The sequence below is a fragment of the Felis catus genome, chromosome B3, assembly GCF_018350175.1.
Source record: "Felis catus isolate Fca126 chromosome B3, F.catus_Fca126_mat1.0, whole genome shotgun sequence".
NCBI classification, from domain to species: Eukaryota; Metazoa; Chordata; class Mammalia; order Carnivora; family Felidae; genus Felis; species Felis catus.
In genome coordinates this window covers 38,924,829-38,939,287 of record NC_058373.1, presented here as the reverse complement: position 1 = coordinate 38,939,287, position 14,459 = coordinate 38,924,829, and the positions used below count along the sequence as shown (strand labels likewise).

The 14,459-nt window shown below is 51.8% G+C and overlaps 1 protein-coding gene across 1 annotated transcript in view; it reads right to left on the bottom strand.

The window, feature by feature from the left end:
• MEGF11 (multiple EGF like domains 11) overlaps positions 1-14,072 on the bottom strand; it is a 357,968-nt gene extending 343,896 nt beyond the window's left edge. The window contains exon 1 of the mRNA XM_023255165.2: positions 13,933-14,072. The gene's annotated coding sequence lies outside the window, so the exon portion shown is untranslated. The remainder of the gene's footprint in view (positions 1-13,932) is intronic.
• Positions 14,073-14,459: the final 387 nt, after the last annotated feature.

The window sequence follows — 14,459 nt, the reverse complement described above, 5'->3', positions numbered from 1 at the left end:
CCGAGCTAAGCCCTTTACCTGTGCTGGTCATTTAATCTTCCCAGCAACCCCTTGTACTATTGTTAGTTTTACACAGATAAGAAAAAGGGCTCTCAGACAACCTAGAACTTGTAGGTAACTTGCCCAAAACCATGCAGCCAGGACTCCAACTCACATCTAAAAGAGGGAATGTCAAGTATGGTGATGGCCCACACAGAAGATGCTTGAGGGGCACAGCTTCCCGGTGGAGAAGCTTTTTGGGTTGGTAGTCTGTGCAACATCAGAAATACCATTAATTATGCATTAGGTGTTTAAAAAGAAGAGACGTCTTTGCTCCTTGGTTGTCCATCCAGCCCTGGCCTCCCGGTCCAACCCCAGTCAAGGATGAGTATAGAGGTGCTGAAACATCCAAGGTGGCCCTTCCTTTTCATCCCCCCAGGGGCACAGCAGGGGGAGCCCGAGAGGCAGGCAACACGGCACAAGCTGGACTGTTATCTGTCCCTCGTATGAGATGCCACAGTTGACCGGGAGCGGGAAGCAATTACCCACGGAGTAAGAAAGTCTTCTTCTTCCCGAGGCTGCACTTCCCAGGGTCCCAGGGCCTTGTCCCCACGGAACCGGCCCCCCTTCCAAACGGAGGGGAAAACAGCTTCCGTCCTCCCCCGGCCCCCGATTCTGCGAGAGAGTTCTGGACCAGAAAGAATAAAAGAAAAAAGCCGCAATTCTTAACATAATGACCTTCAAGAAGAGCAACTACGTTTTACCTTGAAAACCGCAGAACCGAAAGCAGTCTGTGCAGCCAATGCAAATGATATGCATGTAATATGCAAACGTGGATGCAAATGACCCGAGAGCAGGCCGGAGGGGGGCACCCAGGGAGCCTCTAGAGGGAAGTAGAGGGAGCCCAGGGAGAGCAATTAGGAAGGGGCCAGGGGCCTGAAGTCAGGGGCTGGGGGAGCGTTTTTTGGGGGGCGAGCATCTTAAAGAGAGCCCCAGGTCCTCTGTGAACCTTCCCAACCCCAACAGAGCTCTTCCGGTCCCACCAGCCGGGCACGACATACCCACCCGCGCACCCGCTCACGCACACAACCACTGTCACCACAGACACACACATTAGAGCACAACACGCACGCTCACAGAGACGCACACGGTCACGGAAACACCGACACACGGGCTCACCGACATTCGCAAACACAAAGGCACACGGACTCCCTCACGTACTTGCCCACTGTGCCACACACTCAGACACCCGAGTGGAAACGCGGACGCCTACAAACACACACAGAAAACGCACCAACACAGACGCAGAGACCCACACGCAAGCACAGACACACACAGATCCAGCCTGACCCAGGGCAGCCAGTCAGACAAATCCTTCTGGAAAGGAAAGAGACCTCGATGTACGGAGCGCCTGCTCTCGCGCCGGACGTGATGCGGGAACGTGATTCCTTATTTAATCTTCACAAAGCAATATTAGGAAACGGGGGGGGGGGGGGGGTGATCATCCCAGTGCTTACTGACAAGGAAGAAAGAGCCCGTAGGCGAACCGGCAGCCCCAGTAAGCCGAGGGACCCAACCTCCTGTAGTCCCATAAGGCTGCAACATTCTCCCCTCCCCGCCCAGCGGAGCCTCCCCTGGATAGGACACAGAAGTTGCTGTGAAGTCTACCCCCCTCCTCCCCTTGGTCCTCCCCAACCCGGCCTTAACCCAGCCAGCTCCCTCAGAGACACTCCCACCCTTCCCTCACTTCAGCTTGGGTGTGCTCCACGCTACAACCCACATTCATTCTGGAAAACAGATTCTGGAAATCTACCAGAGGGTGCAAGGAAATCGTTCCTTTCAACCCAAATGGGAGAGAAGACTGGATTTTCAGCAGCTGCCTGTCTGAGAGAACGTTCACACGAGAAGAATGATGCTCTCCTCCAAAGTATACAAACTTTAAATGCCACCCTGCCCACCCCTTCCTACAAACACACACTCAAAAAGAAATGTGCTTTTCAGGGCCAGGATGAGTAAGATTTCTAAGATTTCTCGCTTCCTGCCGTTAAGTCACTGTGCCCCCTTGGGCGAGTCATCCCCCTCCCCCATCCCACGGTCCCAGTGTCCTAACTTGCCTAGGAGACATAGGACAAGCTGATTCCCGAGTCCCCTTCCGTCTCCCTGATAGCACAAGAGTATGGAGCTGACAGTTGTCCCTCAGGGTTCCCCAGAACCGTCCCCCACCGGCCTATGAGACTCACGGCTGATGCCGGGATCCAAGAGCCTCTAGGACCTGGACCTCCACCAGGGAAGGATCAGACACAGCTCCAGGGTCAGGATTTACCCACCATCCCCAGGCCTCTGGCCTCCCAACCGGAGACATTCTACATACATCCCCCTGGTAACCTCGAGAGTCTCAGAAGGAAGGTCAGCTGGGAGCGAGGGAATCTTAAAATACAATAAAGCCGTGATTATCGGAGCGAGCCAAAATTCCAAATTGTTGGTTTTGAGTGTATTTAGGGCCTCGGCCTCTCTTTCCAAATTAATATTCATGGAGACTGGCATGCCATTTATTTGCATATGTAGATCGTTGCTCATCTACAGCAGGATAAAAAGTTTTGGGTTGTTTTTAATTATTGTACTTATTCTCAGCTTGGATGATTAAACCAGGCAGGTCAGGCAGGGGAAGGGCATGTCCCAAGGGCAGAAGTGGGTTTTAATTTTTGCTCCGAGTAAAGGTGGGACCTAGATATACAGGAGTAAGTCGCCCTTACCCCGACCCACAGAATCAATTCCAGAACAGCACTCTGGGGTCATCCCATGAAGCCCCTACCTCAGGAAGCCTGACCATCTCACACATACCCACTGGGTATGCCCCTGGGGACACCAAGCCACTGGGGACACCAAGCCTGCCACCAGCACTCAAAGTCACTGTTGCAAGGCAGACACCAGGTTTAGGGTATGACTTTGGGCAAGTCACTCAAAGTCTCTGAGCCCCGGTTTCTGACAACAATAATTTGCGTTGCAAAGTTGTCGTAAAACACAAAGTAGACAATTGTGGAGACGGATGGTAGCCATGATCATGCAGTATCATGAATGTACTTAATTCCACGGAACTCTACACTTAAAGATGGTTAAGATGGTAAATTTTTAAAAATATTTCTAATGCTTATTTATTTTTAAGAGACAGAGACAGAGTGCGAGCAGAAAGAGAGGAGACACAGAATCCGAGGCAGGTTCCAGGCTCCGAGCTGTCAGCACAGAGCCCAGCGCGGGGCTCGAACTCACAAACTGCGAGATCATGACCTGAGCCGAAGTCGGCCGCTTACCGCTTAACCAGTTGAGCCACCCAGGCGCCCCCAAGATGGTAAATTTTATGTTATGTGCACTTACCGCAATAAAAATGATTTTTAAAAAACCCAGAAAGTTGAAAATAAATGCACCCGAAACCTACTTGCTCAAGTGTGAAATGCTAAAAAAGGTAATGGTTAAGGTATCTCACCTGCAGTAACAAGCATGCACCTCCCAGGCGCCTTCAGGGAAGGTTCTATCCCCTGGCACTGCTATCTAAAGCCTCCTGAGGATCTGAGGGCCATTCTTAAGTTCTATCCTGCTCTTTACTGGCTCCGCTCCTCTTTTTTGCACAAATAACATGTCTTAACTGCTACCAGCAAGTTCTGAGTCCACTGTGAGAATCCAGAGGCTCCCGCTTACTCCAAAGTCCTTGTACTCTAATCGCTCAAAGCACCCTGCCACCTGCACAGTGTCTGTAGGTGGGGAGGCAGTGCAGCCTGGTGGGACCCTGACCGGCCAATCTCTCTGAGCCTCAACCTTCTCACCTGTACGATGGGGATAATACCTACCTCTATTCTACGAACCTCTTGAAATAACAGCACATAACAAAGGTTCAGAACATGGTTTGCAGTACGTTGATTGCTGACCAAGTAGCCGCAACTCTCGCATTAACTCTTTCAGACCACTGGGGGCGCTATTCAGAGTGCTCAACAGTTCTCAAGCAGGGGTTACGTAGGCATCCTAAGAATCAGTGTTGTGTTTTCACTTCAAAGACCAAGCAGAGACACTCGGTCTCTACGCCCAGCTTTGTACCAGGGTCTGCTGTTGCACTAGAATTAAATAGAGCTCCTTTAAATGTGCCATTAGCCTTAACGAGAAAAAAAAGCAGCATCCTAACACACAAATGCTTTTGTGCCAAGTGCCAGCCAAATGACCCCTCGGCAGGTTGTAGGGACAAAGGTCTCACTGTCATTCCAGCTGAGAAATGTAATGGGACAGGTGAGTCACCACAGGGCACATGGCGGAGGAAGCAGCCAAAATGCCCCATGCAGCCAAAACCACAATCTGTAGCAAGGGGTGATTTAACCTTAATGGAAAAACAGCATCTATCACATCAAATTAATATTGTTAATCTGAATGTTATTGGCTTTGTAGTTTGCATTTTAATTTATAAACTTGTTTGGAGTTTAATATTGTATAAAGTCATAAGCATAAGTTATGTATGCCTAGTTTTATATTTATATATATTTAAATATTATTATATTAATAATTTAAGACAATATTAGAGGTCTGTAGGAAGCCTTCTCCCCATTTAAAGTGGAACCATCTGTCATTTCTCAGGTTTTAAAACCACTGGCCTAAAAATTAATGCAGAAACAAACGTGGGGAATAGTTAAGGTCTTTAAAAAATCAGACTTATTGGAGGCGCCTGGGTGGCTCAGTCAGTTGATGTCTGACTCTTGATTTCTGCTCAAGTCATGATCTCACGGTTCGTGGGATTGAGCCCTGTGCTGGGTTCTGTGCTGACAGTGCAGAGCCTGCTTGGGATTCTCTCTGTCCCTGCCACACCCCCGCCTCTCTCCAACTAAAATAAATAATTTTTTTAAAAATAAAGTTTATTGGTCATTTCCTTCTATGATGGATGGGGAGAGGGGCAGCTTGGCTGAGAAGAAACTGCAACAGAACAGGTGAAGGTTAAGAGACTGGCTCAAGGTCATTCACAAGTCAACCACGGCACACAGAATTCCTGCGCTGGATGGCAGGAAGGTCTCTGGAACCCTGCGTGAATGAACTCCTTACTCGTTTGCTCCTGAAACATCTTATTTTTCGCTGGACAAGCCATAAAGGCTGATAGAGAAGCAGGCTTCCTCCGCACCCCAGCTCCGCTCTCTCCCCACTCAGGGCCAAAGTTGCATCCAAGTCACGGGAAAGGTAGGTCCCTCCTCCCAGCTCCCAGCAGCACCAGCGGCTCCCAGCTCAAAGTGCTCCAAGAATGCCTGGAATAAAAGATTTCCTGTCTATTATGTAGGGACACTGGGCTTAGCGCAAAGAAGCTGCCACCCACAGATCTCTCCAGAACCCACCTCTTTGCCACCTCAGACGCCAGCATCACCAAAGGGTAGAGACGCTGAGCCCAGCCCAGCTTCAAAATAAACCAGTTTCGAGGGGCTGGCTCATTAGGGAGGTGTGACCGACCCAAGAGGAGCCCAGGGGAAGGGAACTGGCCAGCGTGCAGTCAAGGGCTCAGTTATGTAGTGAAGACAAGAGAGTTGCAAGAACCCAGAGCAGAGGCAGATGGACGAGCGATGGCCGAGACGGCAGCCCCCTACAGGGTGGGGGGCCACAGCTGAACTGTGCCAGCCGGGTGGGACCTGACTGAGCAGTGATTTCAGCCAGCGGCACCGGCCGTGAGAAGGACGACAGTGTTTCTAAGGCAGTGGAGAGGCTGAAGATGAGGAGTCTCACCTCCTCCCAAGCTCCCCTCCATGTCTCCATTGCCACCTTCTTGCGGATCCTCAGACGTCCCAGCCGAGTTCTCGCCCAGGGCCTTTGTCCTCGCTGTTCTGCCTCGTGCCCTCTGCCCCCGATATCCACATGGCACCCTTCCCCACAGGCTCTGCTCCAATGTCCCCATCGGAGGGGCCTCCCCTGACCACACTGCATAGAATAGCAGCGTCTCATCGCCAGACATACCCCTTTACTTTGCTATCTGTCTCCATTATAACCATCACGAAGTATATTATATAACGTGTTTGTCTTTTTTTAACCATCTGTCTCCCCTCAGTTCCATACAAGCGCCATGAAGGCAAAGACTTTGTTTTGCTCCCTGCTATGGTGAGCACGTGGTCAATGTTCGGTATTTGTAGAATGAATGAATGAATGAATGAATGAATGAACGAACGAACGAACGGGAGCACAGAGGATGGAAGAATGCCTGTCTTAACTCCCGGGGCTGGCACACTCCTCCAGCAGACCGCGCCACTGCTGACAAATCGGCAGCGTCTTCCTTCCACAGGTAACACCTGAGACACACAGCAGGCGTGGTGGCAGGTGAGGGTGGATGGATCCAAAGGGTCGGATGGGGGAAAGGAAGGGCAGAGGAGTTAGCAAAACCTGGCTCAGGCCCGGCTCGATCCCACTAGCAGAATGTTTTATGCTCTAAAGGAATCTCTAGTCCAAGCTTGAAGGCGGCAGGAAAGACAGTAAAGGGGAAAAGGTGTGCGATCAATCTAACACAACCTAACAGGAGGGGCAGGTCCTCGGGAAAAGAGTCACAGGAGACGTCAGAGTTTTAAAAGCCCCCAAACACACGCTCGGGACAAAAGACGGTCTGAGTCTCATCAGAGACAGGAGACAGAAGGAGGCAGGTGGACAGAGCGAAGAGGGAAGAGAGTCTGGGAGGACAGAGCACACGGCAAGGTCGGGAGAACCTCACGGAGATATATGAGATAGAGCACAGAGGAAAGAGCTTGATCCTGACCTTTTCTCTGCCTCCCGCTGGGTGAGTAAGCTTGGCAAGACACTTCACCTCTCCCAGCCTCCATTTTCTCATCAGTAAAATGACAACAATAATCCCAACACCCCAGCGGGGTCGGGGGGGAGTTGGTTACAAGGCTGACTCAAAACAGTTCCTTAAAAAAAAAATCGCCTAAAGGAGGACCCAACATAGAGCAGACATTCATCAACTTTAGCCCCTTCCCTAAAATGAAGTTAAGGAAAAAAGAGTAAAGGTGAACTGACTTTTGGGGTAAATCATCTTATTTCCCCCATTCCTGTGATTTACTAATTCAATAAATAGTCACGGAAGTGCGCTATGCTCGCTGGCCAGAATGCTGGGTGCAAAGCAGGGTCCACCCCCCACCCCCCATCTCAGACCTCGATGCTCTTACATCCAGTTGGGAAAGAGATGGGCAGAACTCGAAGCAGAGTCCACCAGAGTTGGTGAATCCTAGAAGGTAAGGATGGCGAGACAGGATGCAGCGGCTTGCGGAAGCTTTCAAATGTCTATTTGAGGACTTTGGGCTGCATCCAGTGAACAGTACAGAAAAAAATAGAAGGTAACGTGTGGAATGTAAACAGTGTTTTGGGATGACTTTAGGACGTTTTAGGGCGGGAGGCTGAGAGATGGCACCCCCAAGGAACACTGGTGTGTCTGCAGCCCTGGATTCCAGACTCACTGCCACCTCTGCCTTAGAATTGTAAGCTCTACTATTTGCAGAGGTCCACAGACTGCTCCTTGAGACCTACGTCCCTGTGCCCTCCCATGCGCTGTGCCCGGAGGATGGCAGGCCGGAGCAGGAGACCAGGGCCGCTGCCCAGCGTGAGGTGGAAAGACCTCGAACAGAGGGGATGTCTCACGTCAGAAAGGAGGACTTCTACCCAAGAACCATAAGAAAGAAAGTTGGTGCGTGAATATTGGAAATAGAGGAAGGGAGTGGGCATCCAAAGTGCTGCTGAGGTTTTGAGCCCAAGCATCATCTGGGAAGGTGGTGGTGCCAACAGCATAAATGAAGAATCCAGAAGCGCAGATGGCTTGAGCCATGAGAGGACATCGGATTTCATTTTAGGCATATAAATTTTACAATGGCAGCCAGATACCCAATAATAATAATGATAGCAATGTCTAATCAGCACCTGAAATGTAGTAGGAGACGTGGAGACTGATGGGTAATCCTGGATCGGAAACCAGGAATCCAAGATTGGCGAGGAAGCCACTCTGCCCTGCCTCCTAGAACCACAACTGTTCTATAACCACGACCATATTTGGATGATCAAAGACACTATGATTGCAGGGATAAGATCTCATCTTGGCCAAACGGTCCCATTTTACCACTGAAAAAAAGAAAAGCAAGAGGGAGCAAGTTAGGCAGAGAGAGCTTATAACCCATCCATACTTAAATGTTAGAGTTCCAGTATGCATTCTGAACCACCGCCTCCAGGAAGCCTTCCCTAACTACTGTGGCTCCCATTGATGTCATGCTCCTCCTACCACGGTTGGTCTGCAAGCCATAGTTATTTATCTACTCTCTGGTCTGTTCTCTGATTATTTGACAGCCTCGTCCTCTCGTGTCTCCTGCACTAGATTACAATTCTTTTGATGTCAGAGATCAACTCTTCAGATAATCTACTTCTTGTACACCAATTAACTGTAATATGGAGTTGATTCAGATTTATATTCCCAATAAGTCCCCATTGCACAGAGGAGTAAACTGAGGCACAAAGAACTCAAAGGCCTTGCCTAAGGTCACAAGGCTAAAAAGCAGACAGACAATTCAACCCAGGTCTTAAACTCTCTAACAGGCACTGTTGATTGCTTTCTTTTTTCCAAAAGCATCCCTCTCTGAGGCCCAACACACAAATCAAGATTGTTCTAGACCAGTTATGGTGGTCTTCTTCTCCTGCCTATGGTTGGTGTACGTGGTCATGTGATTCGCAATTCCGGCCAATGAGACATGAGACGAGAGGGAAAGTCTCGGAGGGGCTTTTGGGAAAGGTTCCCCTCCTGCCTTTTCTGCCTCTGCTCCTTATTGTAAGGGTGTAATATCTGGAGCTGTTGCAACCATCTTGTGACATCGTAAACAAGGAAAGATGCAAAGAATCTAGATCTTGATGCTGCTGCTGAAGCACTGAAAGAAACAAGCTCCCCGCAAACAGAGCCCATACCTCTTATAATGGGAGATACTAAGTTCCTTACCGTTCCAGCCAGTTGGGCTCAAGTTTTCTGCTATTCACAACCCAGAGTGACACCCAGGCTAATCGAGGGCTCTTGTCCCTACAGATACCCGAGCCAAGCATTATGGGAGATATATAACAAGGAACAGTCCTGGTCCCTCTCCTCATTGTGTTTGTCCCAAGATTGGACAATCAATAAGTGTTCGATCTGTATTTGATTAATTCTCCCTTTGCTCACCAGTTCCAGGGACTATATTCCCTGAAAGCATCTTTCTTCCCTTTATCAAACCCCACTGATTATCTGCAGGTTTCAGCCTCATGATTTGACTCCGGTCTCAACATCACTGACCAGGTCCTTCCCTGTAGTGTCCCCCCACCTCTGATGATCAAGCTAAAAGCAAGGTACTTGCGCTTGGCCCAGAGAGACCATCAGCGAAACTCCGCATTCCTAAATATTTGTTCTTTGAAATGTCTTTCTCAATTAGATCTCACCCAAATGTTTGAGAGTCAGGCTGAATTCCAACTTCCTGCTCCAGAACAGACATGTTGAGCCTGCATAATTACTGCAGCCAGCTTTATTTGCTATAAAAACATAGATTTTTTTTTTTTTTTGCTCCTTCTCAACTGTAAAATAATCAATAAATAGGATCCAGATGAAAAATGCCAGCATTTAGGAAAACAACCCTTTTATGGTTCTTTTCTTTGGAGTCTAATTAACACATTGGGGATAAAATGTGCTATTACATTTACCCAACCAAGCTAAGTTGAAACATAAACCCTCCTTTCCTCCCGCTGAGATATAGCTGCACATCAGAAATATAGGTGAAACAGACAGTTTCAAAACATTCTGAAATGTTCAACAAACAGATCTGTAAACCTGTGATGTGGACTTCCTCCAGCCCCTCCCTGCTCACGCTGGCTATTCAATTTTTTTTTTCTCTCTCCTCTAAGAACACATTGCATAGTTACCGTCATAGGAAACACAGTCCCATTAGCAGAAGAAGCAATCTCTCGGACTTTCTTTCTTTTAAATAAAGAATACATGCCTTTTCGGACACTGACCACCCAGGCCATGAAAGTTTCATGAAGGGTTCTCAAAGCAGATGACACCTTTTCAATTATAACCGCTGCTATAATAAACCCCCACAGAGCCACGGGGCATGGAGTCTACATCCAACACATGATACCTATTTATTCCCTAATTATATTGCAATATATCCTCTGTGTGTGTGCTGATGAAGATAAAATATTCTTTTAATTCTATGGCCTCCTGGGTGGGGGGGGGGGGCAGGAGGGGATTACACGAGGCAAATTCTGGGAGTTCCTAGAGTTAAATCACAGCCTTTGTCCCAGGTTCCTCTACTGCACAAGCTCAAGAAAAATCTCTCACTTTCCCTTGTTCTACCACAGTGGTTCTCAAAGTGTGGTCCCGGACCACGAGCATCAGCACCACCTGGGAACTCATTACGGACCGAAATCACCGGCCCATTCTGGGCCCACTGAATCAGAAACCTTGGGGGTGGAGCCTAGCAATCTGTGTTTACAGGAGCCTTCCATACTGAAGTCTTGAGAACCACTGGTCTACAAAACAAGAAGGCAAGAGCATCATTTTAAATTGAATCAGAGATCAGGAATACCTGGACTCTATAGTGCTGGGCTCCTTTCTGCAAAGCCGTCCCAGTCTGCAGAGTCAGGGCTCCATTTACCCATCTGTACAATGGGGCTACAGAGTTCACAAAGGAGCTGTGGATGCTAGAATTTAAGAGGCATATGGTTTCCTGGCACCAGTCTCTATGGATACGTAGCAAGATTACAGTTGCCAACACTCACCAGCTCTCTCCCCCCACCCGTACTCTGACGGAGCAGTTCTCCAATGCCATATCTAAGGTCTTCAATGCAGCTGCCTCTGGGTTACCCTTGGCAACCAGAAGCTAGGGTCACGGAAGACCACAGAATCTCCAAGTCTCATAGCCAACAGCTTCAAGCCTTTGTCCTCAGAGCCTTGAACCACGAGTGGGGAGGCTCAGGAATCTCTGTTACATTGTCCCATTTCTTCAGACATCTTTTGTGTATTTGCCTCCATTCTACATCTAGACTTTATGTCACGGAGAACAGGAGCCTAGCATGTCAGCATCATGAGGTATGGGGCTCTGCCTGTCTGATTCGTTGGTATATCCCCAAGCCTTAGACCAGTGCTTGGCAAAAAGTATGGTCTTGAGAATTGTCTGTTGACTAAATATTCCTAGCACAGTACATGCCCTCCCCATAGGAGGTACAACAGTAGGTCCCAAACCCTCAAGTATCTAAATTCTAAGTTATGGATGGAAAGGGGCAAAGAAACTACTGTATATGAAAGCCCAGAGAACAAGGAGAAAAGGGTAAAGGGAAAAGCAAAAGGCTGAATATAACCCTTGGCTCATGGGGTGCTGACTTCCCATCCAATTGCTCACCCTAGATCTAGCGCTAGAAGACTCTGGGGACACGTTCTGAGTTTGTGTTCTGAGCAGCTGGCTCACCCAGCTGTCCTACTGCTTCTCTCTTAAAAGCCAAATTCTCATCCGCCCTGACTCTGCTGTCCTTCCATCAGCCTCTGAACAAGCCCTGAGCTCTCCTACCACTCTCCTTATGCTCAAGCCTTGTGCCCCACACTCCTCCCCCCCCCTCCCTGCCGCCCCCAACCAGAAATCTACCCAAGGCTCAATTCCAAATCCTCCCTTCTCCAGGGACTATCCGTAATTCTGCCCCCTCCAAAAGTGATTTCTCCTGAGAACGTCTAGAGTGGATTCCTTGGATAAAAGACAGCGAATGCCCTCCCTTTGGGTGGTACTTTATGGGGCTGGGCCAGGTCTCAGGGCTTCCTTTACCTGCAGACTTCGGTGCAGGCACAGGATAGGTGTGCAACAAACTGTCACCTCAGTGATTTATCCTGGGAGGTGATCACAGCACAGAAGCCAACGAGAGAATCCAGAGATCAGTCCTCTGCCTCTAACCTCACAAACATCCAGTTCTCAACACCAGCCAAGGGCACGCTGTGGTCTGACTGGACACACCTGCCGGGTGCTAAGAAAGAGATGATCACAGCACAGAGTACTAGAAAAACAAAACAAAACAAAACAAAACAAAACAAACCTGAACTAGGAGTCAGAAGATCTAGCTTACATTCCTTTGCACCCCTTAACCAGCTCTAACCAAGTCCTTTCACTTCTCTGGGCCTCCGTTTGCAGATCTGTGAGATGGGAGGAAGAGGTGGAGACTGCAAGGTCCTTGAATTTCTAGAGGCTTAAACAACGTGTGCGCAACCGACTGAGGTGGTGGGCGGTGTGCACCGGGGAAAACCCGCCAAAGGAGCTGAGGACTGAGTACTCCCGGGTGGTCGGTTCACCGACCCCCGGGGACTCCGCCCAACCTACACGCAATGACAGCCAGCCTGGAGGAACCCTGTCCGCAAAGCCCCCAGCTCTCGGTCCCACTTAACCTGCTCGAAACCTTTCAAGACAACCTCTCCAACAGCACTCCAACAAAGAAAGGGGGGAAGCCGGGGCAGCTAGCTCCGAGGAAGCCGCACAGGCGGCGAATCCGGTCTCCCGGACTCCGGAAGCCAGCGGACCCACGCCCCCCGCGTGCTCCGATAGCCCCGGCCAACCTCCGCCCGGTGCCACCTGGCCCGGGAATTAACCCCTGCTTCCCTGGCAGGGCGCGGGGGATGGTGGGGCGCACTGATTTCCCGGGCACGAACACCCTGGCCAGAGCGAATCGAGACGGCCGGGATCCCAAACCACCCAAAGGCCTCCTCCAACCTGCCAGAGACCCGGCTTTATCCGCTCCCGGGCGGACGAAGTGGGAGATCCCGAAGCGGAGCCACTTTGAAATATTTTTCTAGAGGACACGACCACGCGGGAAGGAGGTCGACCAACCTCGCAGCGCGGGCTAGGGGGAAAGGATCCCGAGACCGACTACCCGAGGATGCAGCTCGGGAGCCCAGGTCCGGGAGAAAGCAGCCCGGGGTTCCGGGACTCCGGAAATTGTTCGGCCCAGGTTCTGCGTTCCCAGGTTCCCGACGGGTCACGGCTCCATCCCACTCACGGACCTTGACGCCCGCGGGGAACAATGTTGCATCTTTTTAAATCGTTGGGGTTTTTTCCCTAACAAATTAGGAAAAATAAACCAAGTCTGGGAGGAAGGGGGCTGCGCTCTGTGAGTCCAAGGGGCCACAAACCACCACCATTTCCCCACCTCCAACACAACCACCCCAAGGCTGGGCGAGAAGTTGGGAACTTCGGGACCGCACTCCAGGCGCGCACTGGGAGTGTCTCGCTTCTCTTTTAACTTCGGGAGTTGGGGGTCGCCGCCGAGAGCTGGAGGGACGTCCGGGAAGTCGACCCGCGGGGCTGTCCGGTGTCCCAGACCTCCCCGAAGAGAACCGGGGCGGCGGGATGAAAAAGAAACGAAAGGAGTATGCAGTCCGTTTCGTACCTCCAAAACGCGAAGGCGCGCAAGGCTCGGGCTGGGGCTCGGCGGCAGAGAGGCGCCCGGCCGCGCCCCGCAGGCTCCGCGCCGCGTCCCCCGGCGGGAAGGGCGCCCGAGGCCCTGCGCGCAGTTGGCGCGCCAGGAGCGGCTCGGGGCGGCTCGGGGGTGGAGTCCCCAGACGCCGGCGGACGAGCTGGCGCCCTCCCCGGACCACCGCGCCGCGCCGCTGCGCTCGGGGCTTCCCCGCCGCGGGCGCCGCGCCCGGACTGCGGCCGGAGGGCCCGCGCCTGCCCACGCCGGGCGCCCCACGTCCTGCCCGGACCCCCTGGCGTTCTCCTCCTCCCCGCGCCAAACTCGGCTCCCGCAGCCCGCGCCGAGCGGGGCAGCGGGGATCCGCGGAGCCGGTGGAAAGTTAGTGGCGGGGCTGCAGAGCCCCCTCCCCGGACCACAGACCCCAACCCCCCACCCCCCCCCCCCGTCTCCCCGTGCCCCCCACGCTTCCAGGCTCCGCGTCCTCGCAGTCCCGGCTACGCCACCTACCTGCTTCCGCGGCCGCCCCGGGCTCGGCCGGCCAGTCGCGCGGTCCTGTCCTCCGGAGCCGGAGCCGCGCCGGAGCGCCGGGCCAGGAGCCGGAGCTGCGGGCTCGGCGAGCGAGCGAGCGAGTGAGCGAGCCGGCGGGCGGCTGGAGCCGCGGCTGCTGCTGCCGAGCCAGCCCCCACCCCCCGCGTCCCTCGGTCCCTCCCTCCCCTCTCAGCTCCCTCCTCCCTGCTCGTGGCTCCCTCCCTCCCCCCTTCTTTCTCCCGCTTGGGTCCTTTCAGACCCTGCTCTCGCTCGCTCGCTGTCTCGCTTTTTCCGATCTTCCAGTCCCTCTCCAGCTTTCCTCTGGGTTCCTTTTTCTCTGGCTCTGGGTTTTCCAACATCCCTTCTCATCACCCTGCCCCCACGCCGCCTTTTCTCCCTTTTACTCATTCCTCTCCCATCTCTCAGTTTTCTCTCTCTAACCCTTTTCTGTGTCTCTTCGTATTTTCTCTTCCTTTTAACCTCCCCCTCCCCCCACTTCGTCTCTA